A 13,703-nucleotide genomic window follows, 5' to 3' on the forward strand; every position below is an offset into this window, starting at 1 on the left:
CTCACACTCAATTGGCAAAACATAATGAAACTGTCAAACAGAACAGAGCTTTCCTAAACCGCCTTATTGACGTGACTTCCTTGCTTGGCCGTCAGGAGCTGTCATTTAAGAGGCATGATGAGAGTGATGAATCATCCAAAAAGGGGAATTGCAGGGAGTCTACAGAAATATGAGCTAAATATGATTTTGTCCTGACCACACAATTCCGGTCATCAGCTGTGTTTTCTGGCATGTCCCATCCGTCCATCCATCCATCTTCTACCAATTATACGGGGCCGGGTCACGGGGGCAGCAGCCCCAGCAGGGAAGCCCAGACTTCCCTCTCCCCAGCTACTTCTTCCAACTCTCCACAGGGGATCCCGAGGCATTCCCAGGCCAGCTGGGTGACATAGTCTCTCCATCTCCAGCGTGTCCTGGGTCATCCTCGGGGTCTCCTCCCGGTGGGACATGCCTGGAACACCTCACCAGGGAGGCGTTCAGGAGGCATCCGAATCAGATGCCCCAGCCACTTCATCTGGCACCTCTCGATGTGGAGGAGAAGCGGCTCGACTCTGAGCCCCTCCTGGATGACCGAGCTTCTCACCTTATCTCTAAGGGAGAGCCCGGACACCCTGTGGAGAAAACTCATTTCTGCCGCTTGTATCCGGGATCTCGTTCTTTCAGTCACAACCCATAGCTCGTGACCATAGATGAGGGTTGGAACGTAGATCGACCGGTAAATTGAGAGCTTCACCTTTTGGCTCAGCTCCTTCTTTACCACGACAGACCGATACAACGTCCGCATCACAGCAGACGCTGCACCAATCTGCCTGTCGATCTCTCGCTCCCTCCTGCCCTCACTCATGAACAAGACCCCAAGATACTTAAACTCCTCCACTTGGGGCAAGATCTCCTCCCCGACCCGGAGGGCGCATTCCACCCTTTTTCGACTGAGGACCATTGTTTCAGATTTGGAGGTGCTGATCTTGATCCCAACCGCTTCACACTCGGCTGCGAAATGCTCCAGTGAGAGTTTAAGAGCCCTGCTTGAAGGAGCCAACAGTACCACATCATCTGCAAAAAGCAGAGATGTAATACTGAGGCCACCAAAATGGAGCCCCTCAATGCTTTGGCTGCGCCTAGAAATTCTGTACATAAAGGTTTTGAACAGAATCGGCGACAAAGGGCAGCCTTGGCAGAGTCTTACCCTCACTGGAAACGATTCCGACTTACTGACGAACCAAACTCTGACATCGGTGGTATAGTGACGGAACAGCCCGTATCAGGGGGTCCGGTACCCCATACCCACGAAGCACCCCCAACAAAACTCCCAGAGGGACACGGTCAAACGCCTTCTCCAAGTCCACAAAACACATGTAGACTGGTTGGGCGAATTCCCACATACCCTCGAGGACCCTGCTCAGGGTGTAGAGCTGGTCCACTGTTCCACGGCCGGGACGAAAACCACACTCCTCAATCTGAGGCTCGACTTCCTGACGGACCCTCCTCTCTAGCACCCCTGAATAGACCTTACCAGGGAGGCTGAGGAGTGTGATCCCTCTGTAGTTGGAACACACCCTCCGGTCCCCCTTTTTAAAAAGAGGGACCACCCCCCCAGTCGGCCAATCCAGAGGCACTCTCCCCGCTGACCACACGATGTTGCAGAGGCGTGTCAACCAGGACAGCCCCACAACATCCAGAGCCTTGAGGAACTCCGGGCGGATCTCTTCCACCCCTGGGGCCTTGCCACTGAGGAGCTTTTGAACCACTTCAGTGACTTCGACCACAGAGATAGGAGAGCCCACCTCGGAGTCCCCAGACTCTGCTTCCTCCAAGGAAGGCGTGCTGGTGGAGTTGAGGAGGTCTTCAAAATACTCCGTCCACCGGCTCACAACGTCCCGAGTCGAGGTCAACAGTCCATCCCCACTGTACACAGTGTTAGTGGTGCACTGCTTCCCCCTCCTGAGACGTCGGATGGTGGACCAGAATTTCCTCGAAGCCGTCCGGAACTCTTCCCACGCCCGAGTTTTTGCCTCGGCGACCACCGAAGCTGCATTCCGCTTGGCCAGTCGATACCCGTCAGCTGCCTCTGGGGTCCCACAGGCCATAAAGGCCCAATAGGACTCTTTCTTCAGCTTGACGGCATCCCTTACTGCTGGTGTCCACCAGCGAGTACGGGGGTTGCCGCCACGACAGGCACCAACCACCTTACGGCCATAACTCAGATTGGCCGCCTCAACAATAGAGGCTCGGAACATGGTCCACTCGGATTCAATGTCCCCCGCCTCCCCCAGGACATGGGAAAAGCTCTGTCGGAGGTGGGAGTTGAAACTCCTTCTGACAGGGGATTCCGACAGACGCTCCCAACAAACCCTGACAATACGTTTGGGTCTGCCAGGTCGGACCGGCATCTTCCCCCACCATCGGAGCCTACTCACCACCAGGTAGTGATCAGTTGACAGCTCCGCCCCTCTCTTCACCCGAATGTCCAAAACATGCGGCTGCAAATCCGATGATACAACCACAAAGTCAATCATCAAACTGCGGCCAAGGGTGTCCTGGTGCCAAGTGCACATACTGTATGGACACCCTTATGTTTGAACAAGGTGTTCGTTATGGACAATCCGTGACGAGCACAGAAGTCCAATCACGAAACACCACTCGAGTTCTGATCGCCCCTCCAGGTCTCACTGTCGTTGCCCACATGAGCATTGAAGTCCCCCAGCAGGACAAGGGAGCCCCCAGCAGGCGTACTCTCCAGTACACCCTCCAAGGACTCCAAAAAGAGTGGGTACGCTGAACTGCTGTTGGGTGCGTATGCACAAACACAATGTATAGGCACTGAGCCGGGGGGCAATGAGTATGCCCACACCTGCTCTGCGCCTCTCACCGTGGGCAACTTCAGAGTGGAAGAGAGTCCAACCCCTCTCGAGAGAACTGGTACCAGAACCCAGGCTGTGTGTGGAGGTAAGTCCGACTATACCCAGTCTGAACTTTTCTACCTCGCACACCAGCTCAGGCTCCTTCCCTGCAAGAGAGGTGACATTCCATGTCCCTAGAGCTAGCTTCTGTAGCCGAGGATCGGACCGCCAGGGTCCCCGCCTTTGGCTGCTGCCCAGCTCACACTGCACCGACCACTTTGACCCCTCCCATGGGTGGTGAGCCTATGAGAAGGGGGACCCACGTTGCCTCTTCGGGCTGAGCCCGGCCTGGCCCCATGGGTGCAGGCCCGGCCACCAGGCGCTCGCCAACGAGCACCACCTCCAGGCCTGGCTCCAGAGGGAGGCCCCGGTGACCCGCGTCCAAGGCAAGGGAAACTGAAGTCCATTTGTTTTGTTCACCATAAGGGATCTTTTGAGCCGTGCTTTTTCTGGTCCCTCACCTAGGACCTGTTTGCCATGGGTGACCCTACCAGGGGCATAAAGCCCCAGACAATTTAGCTCCTAGGATCATTGGCAGGGGCGGTTCTGGATCAATTTCACTGAGGGGGCCGGGCTGGGGCCAGGGGTTTTGATGGGGGGGGCACATTCAACCCAGGGCTAAAAAGACAGATTCGAAATCTTATTTGACTTTTTATTTCTTCAGACTTTGAAATTGTAGTCATAACATTACAGTGATGAGAAAAAAACAGTATTAGGAGGGCTAAAATGTCTGCAAGCGTAACAATACGTCTGTTGAGAATATTCAAGCCAGGGGATGATATGGTACTAGCCTGCCGGGGACAAAAGTTGCAAATACACTGAAGCTAGATGTTTTACATGCATATAATTATCCAAATTTTAAAAGGCAATGTCTTATATATTGATCCTGTTAAATAAAAATTAAAATAAAAAGGGAGACTAAAAAAGTTACACACACGCACACACACACGCGCGCACACACACACGCGCGCACACACACACGCACACACACGCACACACACACACACGCACGCACACACGCACACACAAACACGCGCTCACACAAACACGCGCACACACAAACACGCGCACACACACGCACACACACACACACTCACTCACACACACACACGCGCGCACACATGCACACACGCAAATAACACTCGTGTCGTGGTAATTTCCTTCTCTGCGGACTGCTTCTCATTTTCCTGCTCATTTTTAAATGGTGCAGCGCACTAAAGGGTCCGACTAGAATGTTAAATCACGTACTTTGGTTCCACCTTTCGCGTCGGCGACTCGGCACGACTGCGTAATCTGCGCTCGGAGGGGGGGCCACAGGGGGGGCCAGAATCGGTGCTACAGGGGCACTGGCCCCCGTTGGCCCCCCCCCCCCCCCCGCCCCCAGAACCGCCACTGATCATTGGGACACACAAACCCCTCCACCACGGTAAGGTGACAGCTCACGGAGGGGTGGCATGTCGCATGCAATCCAAAATGACTTGATCTCTGCTCTTTCAGTCACTGTTTCTGATGAGATCAAGGATGAAATTCAGGCGGCTCCCTTCTTTGCCTGGCAGGTGGATGAAACAACTGATGTAGCTTGCCATGCTCAACTCTCAGTCATTGTTCGCTATGTGGATATCCTCCTGACTACCAGGAAAAAAAATTCTTGTCCAATCACATTTATTTTGAAATTCCCCAATCTATGTGAAGTGATTGGACTACTCCAAAAGAAATTTTTGAAATCCCACTACATTTTTAAAACAGGCTGAAATACACTTAAAACAACTCAAACAACACTTTAATGTGTTCATAAGAGTCTTATCATTAAAATGCCAGCAGCATTTCAAGACAAAATGTGTTTGATAAAAAGTATTACTTTTCCTCTTCCCATACCCCTTCCTTTCCCTCTCCCTACCCAGCGTTTTCCTTTCTGAATTCTGATTGTAATTTCCCCATTGCGGGACAAATAAAGGATATCTTATATCTTATGAAAAGTGCTTGCACTGAGGGAAGCCATTTTCTTACTTTTTCTAACCCCTACAAATTTGGTATCATTGGAAAGCACTGAATGTCCTCTTTAGAGTAACAAAAGGAGTTAATGCGATTGGAGGCACTGGGTGGGAGATATTTAGGTTTACAAATGTCCTCTACAGAGGACAAATTTAAACTACTGGTAGTCAGGAGGATAGGGCAGGTAAAATTCAAGAGCGCTTTATTGGATTCTTTAATGTTTCTGGGGGAAGAGATGCTCAGTCTGTTTCTGAAATCTTGAATGAGAACACAATACAATTTCAGGGAGAGACTAGTGGCGCAAACCTATGATGGGGCTGCTGTCATGGCTTCAGCTCTCAATGGTTTGCAGGCCAAAGTTAAATCAATAGCTCCCACTGCAATGTTTGTGCATTGCTATGCACACAGACTGAATCTGGTTCTGTTTCGGGGGGCTAAATCCTTATCTGAGTGCAGAATATTCACAGCATAACATCACTCTCTGGGTTTGCCACATTTTTCTCAAAATCCACCAAGAGGATATCTTTTCTTGAGTCTGCAGGCTGCTCAAGGTTGCCCAGAAATGCTCCTACTCGATGGAATTTCACATCACGGATAGTCAAGCACTGTGGCAAACAATTATGATGCCACCCTGCAAACCTTTGAGATGATCATTGCAGATAGATCCATGGATGATGATACATTAGACTGTGCCAAAGGCTTTGTATACATACGAACAAATCTTCTCTGAGACTGAGGTGGTATTTGACATTGTCCAGCAGAGAGCTACGGATGTTCTCTACTGCAAGAAAAGAATTGAGTCTCTTCTTGATTTTGTAAAAGAGAAGAGGTCAGAGGAGGCTTTCCAAGCTGTTTATGCCAAAGCAGCAGATCTCACATCAGACCCACAAACTGAGCCCATGAGAAAACGCCGTATGTCACAACCACAGGATTCTAAGGAGCGCTACAGAAATCGGTACATGACCATCCTACACAATCTCACAGAGCAGATACCTCAGCGCTTTGCAGATTTGGAACGGCTGCGCTTCTTAGAATTAGTCAATCCAGGGAAGTTTGAAGAGATGAGACAAGAGTTTCCAGAGGAGGCATTTCAAAGTGTTCTGAAAGGTTTTGGCCAGTTCTTTGATTCAGGAAGACTGAGATCTGAACTTCAAGTCCTATACTCAAACCAGGACTTGCAGGGCAACAGGGGAAAGCTGTGTGATTTCTTGTTGTTTCTGAAAGACATGGAGTTAGACAGTGCAATGCCTCAGGTCTACAAGCTGCTGTAATTAGTGGCAACGATTGGAGCTACAGCTGCAGGTGAAGAGAGGAGCTTCTCCTGTTGAAAGCGGCTCAAGTCTTAGACCTGCAACACCATGGGCCAAGGCCATTTAAGCAGCCTAGCTCTGCTGGCCATAGTTAAGTCCCTGGAAAAGACGCCTTGTTGATATGACAGGGTCACAGATCATTTTCTTGAAAAGGAACGGAGAGTAGAATTCACGTATAAATAAACGGACACATTTTATGATGTAGGCCGAAATTGATCTTCTCCTCCTTGACAAACCAGCATCCACCACTATTCTGTACATAAAATTTGGATGTAGTTACAATATATGCCACACATAGAAGAGATCTGTCAAATGTCGGCCAGACGACAGATGGTTGGAACATTTTTTACGCAGGGATGAACAACGGGCGGCCGGTTGACTGTGGGTGAGAGAAGGAGTAAAACCCCATCACATTCAGACCAAAGGAAATTTTTGTGCGTACATATAGTCTGGGGTGGGCAAACTATGGCCCGCGGTTAAGGTTCGATGTGAATGATTGCATTTATTTCATTTGGACTTGTAATGAAAGGCATTTCAACGCCAGGTGGCGCAGTTACTTGAAGTTGCAGAGCACAGGGAGGGAGGGGGAGACGAAGGGAGAGAGATAGAGGGAGAAATCTTATCTACCACCTGCAGACCTCTGTCAAATGTAATTTCCCGAACCTGGTAAAAAGACAAACTTATGCATTAAACTTTCTACTACTATATTACATTAACGATCAATTCATAACAACGGAGGTTCCGGAAGCCATACAGAAGCCCGCAGTAGCGCCAACTCCAGCAACTCCTGCTCGATACGACGGAATAAGTGTGTCCGCGCCGCCGCTATTTTCTATCACAGTATCCAAAATGGCGACATGCAAGTGACTCTTGATTGCAGTGAGTTTTACTGGAATTGCGAAAGTTTTTAATTTCATTCATTTACATTTACATTTACGTCCTGGAGATCATGGCATCCAAACAAAGAGGAACAGTAATGACAGCGGAAGAAAAAGTGATATGTATCTGGTTAAACAAAGCGGGTTACAAAGCACGAAACATTCAGGAGATGCTTAGAGTCGGACAGACTCAAATCAGACTTTGAAAAACAAGGAAGCGATTCTTGTTCAGTCCGATTCTGGCAATTTCCATGCCCAGAGTGAATTGCTTGCGGCTCGACGGAAAGTCGAGTAAATGAACGTGTGGGTGTGTGCGCGTGTGTGTGGGCGCGTGCACGCTGGTTCATTACCACATCACACAGATGATGTGCTTGTGCATTAAGAAGCTGCTAAATGAATCGGGTTGTTGCGGGCAAGGAAAAAAACATGGCTTGTATTGAAGCCCAAAATGACTCTCCCTCTGCATTCATATCCTGTAGCCTTTTGTTCCTCTTTGTGTCCCTTATTATCTAGCCAGAATAATGCTGTCTTTCAGATCCGCATAAGCAGAGTAAGCGGGGTGGGGGCTTGGATCTTTTTATCATACCGGCAAAAATTGTGCTTGTATTATGGAAGCAAGTACAACTGAATGCAGTGGCGGAGACAGAGGGAGGGGGCCAAGAGGAACCACTGCCACCCATGGAATCTACTTGGAACCCCCAGGTGCCACTCCAGTTAATTGACAGGTGTGCTGCGCGGTTGCCATGACACCTTGCCAACTGTGAGATTATGCCTCTTTGGTGCACACATGTGTCAGTTAGGAGCCTCTACTCGTAAAAGGTTCAATCCAGCTTCAACAAAATATCTCTATCTATCTATCTATCTATCTATCTATCTCTCTCTCTCTCTCTCTCTCTCTCTCTCTCTCTCTCTCTCTCTCTCTCTCTCTCTCTCTCTCTCTCTCTCAGGGGTGCCCAACCTTTTTTGATCAAAGATCTACTTTTCGATCAACCAAACTCCCGCGATTGACCCGTGACCACACTTTGACATGCATGTCCCTAATGAACAGAAAAAGTAAACTACACAAAAGCAAATCACTGCCTACCTTAGTGGAGACCTGACGCAGAGGCATGGGACGCACTTTTGCAGCGTGTTCACGACCATGGCTCACGTATTTCATTTTTAAATGCTTCTCTCGGCACTCCAGATTCCTATTCTTCGCCTGTGCCCTCGCTGAATTGTACATGAAACAAACTCTGAATGAGAATAATGAGAGAAATTGCAGACTGCTGACCGCGAACCACTTCCGGTGATGCAGGTCATGTGCATAGGTTCAAGGCAATCTGCTTTTTAACTTACATTTTTAAAAATATACTTTTTGTGAAAGGAAGACTGATAGGATGCTAAGGGTGCAGCGTGCGCTCACACCAAAATATATCATATTAATAATACGCACACAGACACACAAATGTTTTGGGTTTTTTTTTTTTTTTTTCCATCGACACCGCTCGTGATCGACTTGGGACCAGTCCACAAGCTACCGGTCTATCGCGATCGACGTATTGGGCATCCCTGCTCTCTCTCTCTCTCTCTCTATGTATATGTATATGTATATGTATATGTATATATATATATATATATATATATATATATATATATATATATACTGTATATGTGTGTGTGTGTGTGTGTGTGTGTGTGTGTGTGTGTGTGTGTGTGTGTGTGTGTGTGTGTGTGTGTATGAAACCATCCATCCATCCATCCATTTTCCGAACCGCTTGATCCTCACTAGGGTCGCGGGGGGTGCTGGAGCCTATCCCAGCCGTCTCCGGGCAGTAGGCGGGGGACACCCTGAATCAGTTGCCAGCCAATCGCAGGGCACACAGAGACAAACAACCATCCACGCCCACACTCACACCTAGGGACAATTTAGAGTGTCCAATCAGCCTGACATGCATGTCTTTGGAATGTGGGAGGAAACCGGAGCACCCGGAGAAAACCCACGCAGGCCCGGGGAGAACATGCAAACTCCACACAGGGAGGCCGGAGCTGGAATCGAACCCGGTACCTCTGCACTGTGAAACCACTCATTTTCAATTAACTGGAAGGACAGAGGAAAAATTCATTTCATTTGGAGAAACATTCTAACTTGGCTCTCATGGTGAATAAATAGCTTTCTTCCATTCCAGTTTATTTGCCTGAGTACAAGAGCGAAGACAACAAGCGAAGACAAAAGACAATGTATCCGATCCTCTGACATCCTCCTTTTTCAAGGAAGTAAGGATTTAACCCTTTCATGCGCCTGTAAGCCGATAATAATAAATAATAATACATTTTATTTATAAGCGCCTTTCAAAACACTCAAGGACAACTTACAATCAAACAAGAGCAATAAAACCACAGATAAAATTATAAATAATAAAAGAAGCGATGAGTTCAAACTGAGTATGCAATTTTAAATTGGTGAGTTTTGAATGTGGGAAGAGAGTCAATATTATGGATGGGAGTGAGTATGGTGGGAGTGAGTTCCAGAGTTTGGGGGCAGAGCGGCTGAAAGCTCTGCACCCCATCGTGCTGTGATGGGCAGAGGGTACACAGAAGTGGAGGGAGGCTGAGGACCTGAGGGAACGAAAATTTGAAGGTCAGACAGATACAGGGGGGCAAGGTTATGGATGGCTTTGAATGTAAAGAGGAGTATTTTGAAGCTGATCCTCAGTTTGACAGGGAACCAGTGGAGCTGTTGGAGGATGGGGGTGATGTGATGGAAGGAGGGGGTTCCAGTGATGATACGGGCTGAAGAATTCTGGACCTGTTGAAGTTTATGGAGGAATTTGTGGTGGACACCGAAGAGAACTGAATTGCAATAGTCAATACGGGAGGTGACGAGACTGTGGACAAGGATAGCAGTGGTGTGAGGGGTGAGAGAGGGACGGAGACAGTTGATATTGCGTCGGTGGAAATATGCGACACTCTTATTAATGTAAGAGTGGAACGATCGTGAGCTATCAAGGATGACACCCCCGGACACAGTGGAGTTATCAATAGTGAGAGAGAAACAGTTGGTTTTATGTAGGGTGGATTTGGTACTGACGAGGAGGAGTTCTGTTTTGTCACTGATAAGTTTGAGGAAGTTATGTGTGAACCAAGATTTAATTTCTGAAAGGCAGTGTGAGAGGGAAGAGGTTGGGAGGGATACATTGGGTTTGCTGGAGAGATAGAGCTCGGTGTCATCTGCGAAGCAGTGAAAGTGTATACCAAATTGATGGAAAATATTGCCAAGGGGGAGCAGGTAGATAATGAAGAGGATGGGTCCCAGGACACAGCCCTGGGGCACACCGGAAGAGACGGGGAGGGACTGTGAAGTGAAGGAATTGAGTTGGATGAACTGAGAACGCCCAGAGAGGAGTGAAACCAGTGTCAGTGGGTGTGAGTGATGCCTATGGTGGAGAGTCTATTAACTCATTTACACCCTTTGACGTATAAATACGTCAATTTGCGCATAGCCGTTCCCTCTCCATGACGTATTAATACGTCAATCACGTGTTTTCATGGGGGAGGTTGCAAGAGAGTCCGATGCAACTTCTCACCACAGGATTAGGCTTGACGGCAATGTTAAATAGCAAAAAAATGGCCATCGGGTGGCAGTGGTGCAAAAATCAACCAGGATCACGCAGCAGAAGTAGTAGAAAGGGCGTACAGTGAAGGAGGGCATATGTGGATAGTGGATTGGAACATTAGCAACTAGCAACAATGGAGAAAATGAAATAACTAACTAAAAATGATTTTTTTTTCGGTATAAAAGCGTCCTCGAAACAAAACAACAAAGGAGATGGTGTTTGTGTGGAAGAGAAAATGACGCTTCGGTCACTAATCGAAAGCGGCACCCGTCAAACGAACGTCGGCCTGCACAAACATGGCGTGCTACACGCAGCCCGCATAGCTCACGCCGAGTTTCGAGTTCATCTGATGAAGATGAACTTGCTTCACGTCAGCGATCATCGCTTGGCAGAGCATTTTGTGCCTCCCGATGCCCCACGTCGCCCACAAATCGTCTCCCCGGCGACTTCCAGCGATGCCGGCAAAGAGGCTGCATTGCTTCGCATGGCCGACGCCGGGCACACGTCAGCGATTCGTTGGAATCGTCTCGTAAAGACGACGGCGAAAACGATGAATTGGAGAGCGATTTGGATCCCGATGTCGGACGAATATGTGCCTTCGGACATAACGGAAAGCAGCCGAGAGTCCTCGCCAGAGCCGCTGGAACGAGGAGGTAACTGCTGTCTAGCTTGCAAGTTCCCATTCAAAACTTCATCACTTCTTATGCCTCCTCAGTCACTTTTATGTACCGCTACATTCCCCGCTATACTATGAAGTTGCCAGTAACACTCATCATTTATGTACGGTTGATGCGTCTCGTAGATGTGGATGAAAATATGCGCCGTAAATGCGCTGACTTGCATGTCGCCATAGGTTTTCAAAAAACAAACAAACAAAAAAAAACAGGACACATTTGGTCCGCTCAGCTCTGCTAAAACTACTAGTGTTAAATTCATATTCCATTTCATTTCAAATTGGATGCTGAGCAACGTGGAATGAATGGTGTAAATAGCAGTGTGCGAGCATGTATGTGTGTGTGTGTGAGATGTTGAAATGTAAGTGGAAAGCAACAATAAAAAAAATAGAAAAATAAAAGTGTGGTAATTGTACATACTTCTATAAATTACGGATTGTCCAACCAGAAGCCAAAAGATGACGACTCCTCGCTTTGGTGGTGGAAAGAAAGGTAAATAAAATGATTGTACCTCACTCTGCAGCAAGATATATTTGCAACTTTTTATGTTTCTATAATTTATAGGTCGTGCATCTGGACGTGGTGGGATGAATCGATGTGGTGACAAACTGGATGGAAGCCAAAAACCATCTTCTCCACAGCTGCACTTTTGTTCATAGTTCAATAGTTTTGTGTGCAAATAAATTATTTTGCGACAAAAACATTATTTGTAATGTTCTTTTGTAGGAGGAACACATTATTGAGGTATTTGAGCTGCCACAAAAGCAAAAAATAGTGTCAAACTTGAAATGATGCTTGAAATGCATACTTTTACAAAAAGCTCATTTTCTCTGGATTTCTGCAGAAAATCGGCATTTTCCATCAAACTCCATCAAGCAGTTTTCTAATGCTGATTGCCAACGAACGGAGAAAGCTAGAAACAAACTTTTTTTCTGCTGAAAGAAGAGAGTCTCACCTTTCTTTTGACAGGTTGCATGTATATATAGCCATAGAACAGAAAATTCTGTGGGCCTTGCAAATCAGTCGAAATTCAGTAAAATGTGAGGGATTGAGGGGGTTGCTCCAGTGAAAAGGGGTGGTATTCAATGAGTTAAGGAGGATGGGGTGGGAAATTGTGTCAAAAGCTGCACTCAGGTCGAGGAGGATGAGAATGGAGATTAAACCGGCGTCCACTGCCATAAGAAGGTCGTTGGTGATAAGCTGTCCACTGTATTATAACTAGTAACCACTGTCCCTGAAAAGGTTGAACTAAGGCATGCTGGTAATTCCTGAGCTGTTTTATTCATGGCACAAAAGAGAGAGAAGGAAAAAAAATAGAGCTTGGCCATGTGAAAAACAATTGTAAATGGCACAGCCACCTTATCTATATCTATATTTATATTGCACTTAATTGAACGGTGTACATTGAAACTTACTAAATTTATTTTGTGAATGCAAACACTTTGTTTTTCTTCTTTCTACCCACGATCTTGCTGCTGTAGACTGTAAAGGATAAATAAAGGATATCTTATCTTATATGTCTAAACCAGGGGTGTCAAACATACGGCCCGCGGGCCGGAACAGGCCCCCAAGGAGGTTCAATCCGGCCCGTGGGATCATTTAAAAATGCATTAAAGACACAGAACGAATATTGTAAATAAAATGCAATTCGTGGATTATCCGCTAGGGGGAACACTGTTTTGATCACAGTAGAAGACAACATTGTTTTGATCGGGGGAAGAAAACAGTAGTCTCAGTCTGTCACCGAGATAGACCCAACGAAGCAAATTATATCAAAGCGCCAATCAATGCGTCTTGAGACCAAAACAAAGGAAAGAAATGATATTTTGGTGATTCTTAGCACAGTATGGTATAATGTTAATGGTCCGGCCCACTTGACATGTACCGAGTCCGTATGTGGCCCACAATGTGAAATGAGTTTGACACCCCTGGTCTAAACCCTTGTGGTAACATGAAAACTAATCCGTAACATACATATTTTACCAAAATGGTAGATGTTTTAAAGGTGCGATAACAAAGTCATTAATGGTGCCATTTGGAACTTCAGCACATTTTACACACTCCCGGGAAATTTTTAGCCCCCTAGTGTTTTTTTTAGGTCGTGTTTTTTATGCATTTTTTTAAAATGCTTTTGCATTGAGTTTAACATAAAATTCACAGAATTTACCAAAATGTTAGATGATGGTGCATTTGTTTTTCAAGCTGTTGTGAAACTGATTGAAGGATAATTAGCTTTGAAAACAAATGTTCAGATATGAAATGATGACCTTGACTTGACGATGAAACATATGGTCACAGCTGAAATATAGAATTGTTTTCTATTTGTATCTAATATTAAACTCGAGAGTGACCA

At 46.8% G+C, this 13,703-nt stretch overlaps 1 protein-coding gene across 1 annotated transcript in view; it reads right to left on the reverse strand.

Moving 5' to 3' along the window:
* prkg2l (protein kinase cGMP-dependent 2, like) overlaps positions 1–13,703 on the reverse strand; it is a 62,027-nt gene that overhangs the window by 41,110 nt on the left and 7,214 nt on the right. The window lies entirely within an intron of this gene.

Source organism: Hippocampus guttulatus, chromosome 10 (genome assembly GCF_054856545.1).
Source record: "Hippocampus guttulatus isolate MCC_2025c chromosome 10, RoL_Hgut_1.0, whole genome shotgun sequence".
Taxonomy (NCBI): domain Eukaryota; kingdom Metazoa; phylum Chordata; class Actinopteri; order Syngnathiformes; family Syngnathidae; genus Hippocampus; species Hippocampus guttulatus.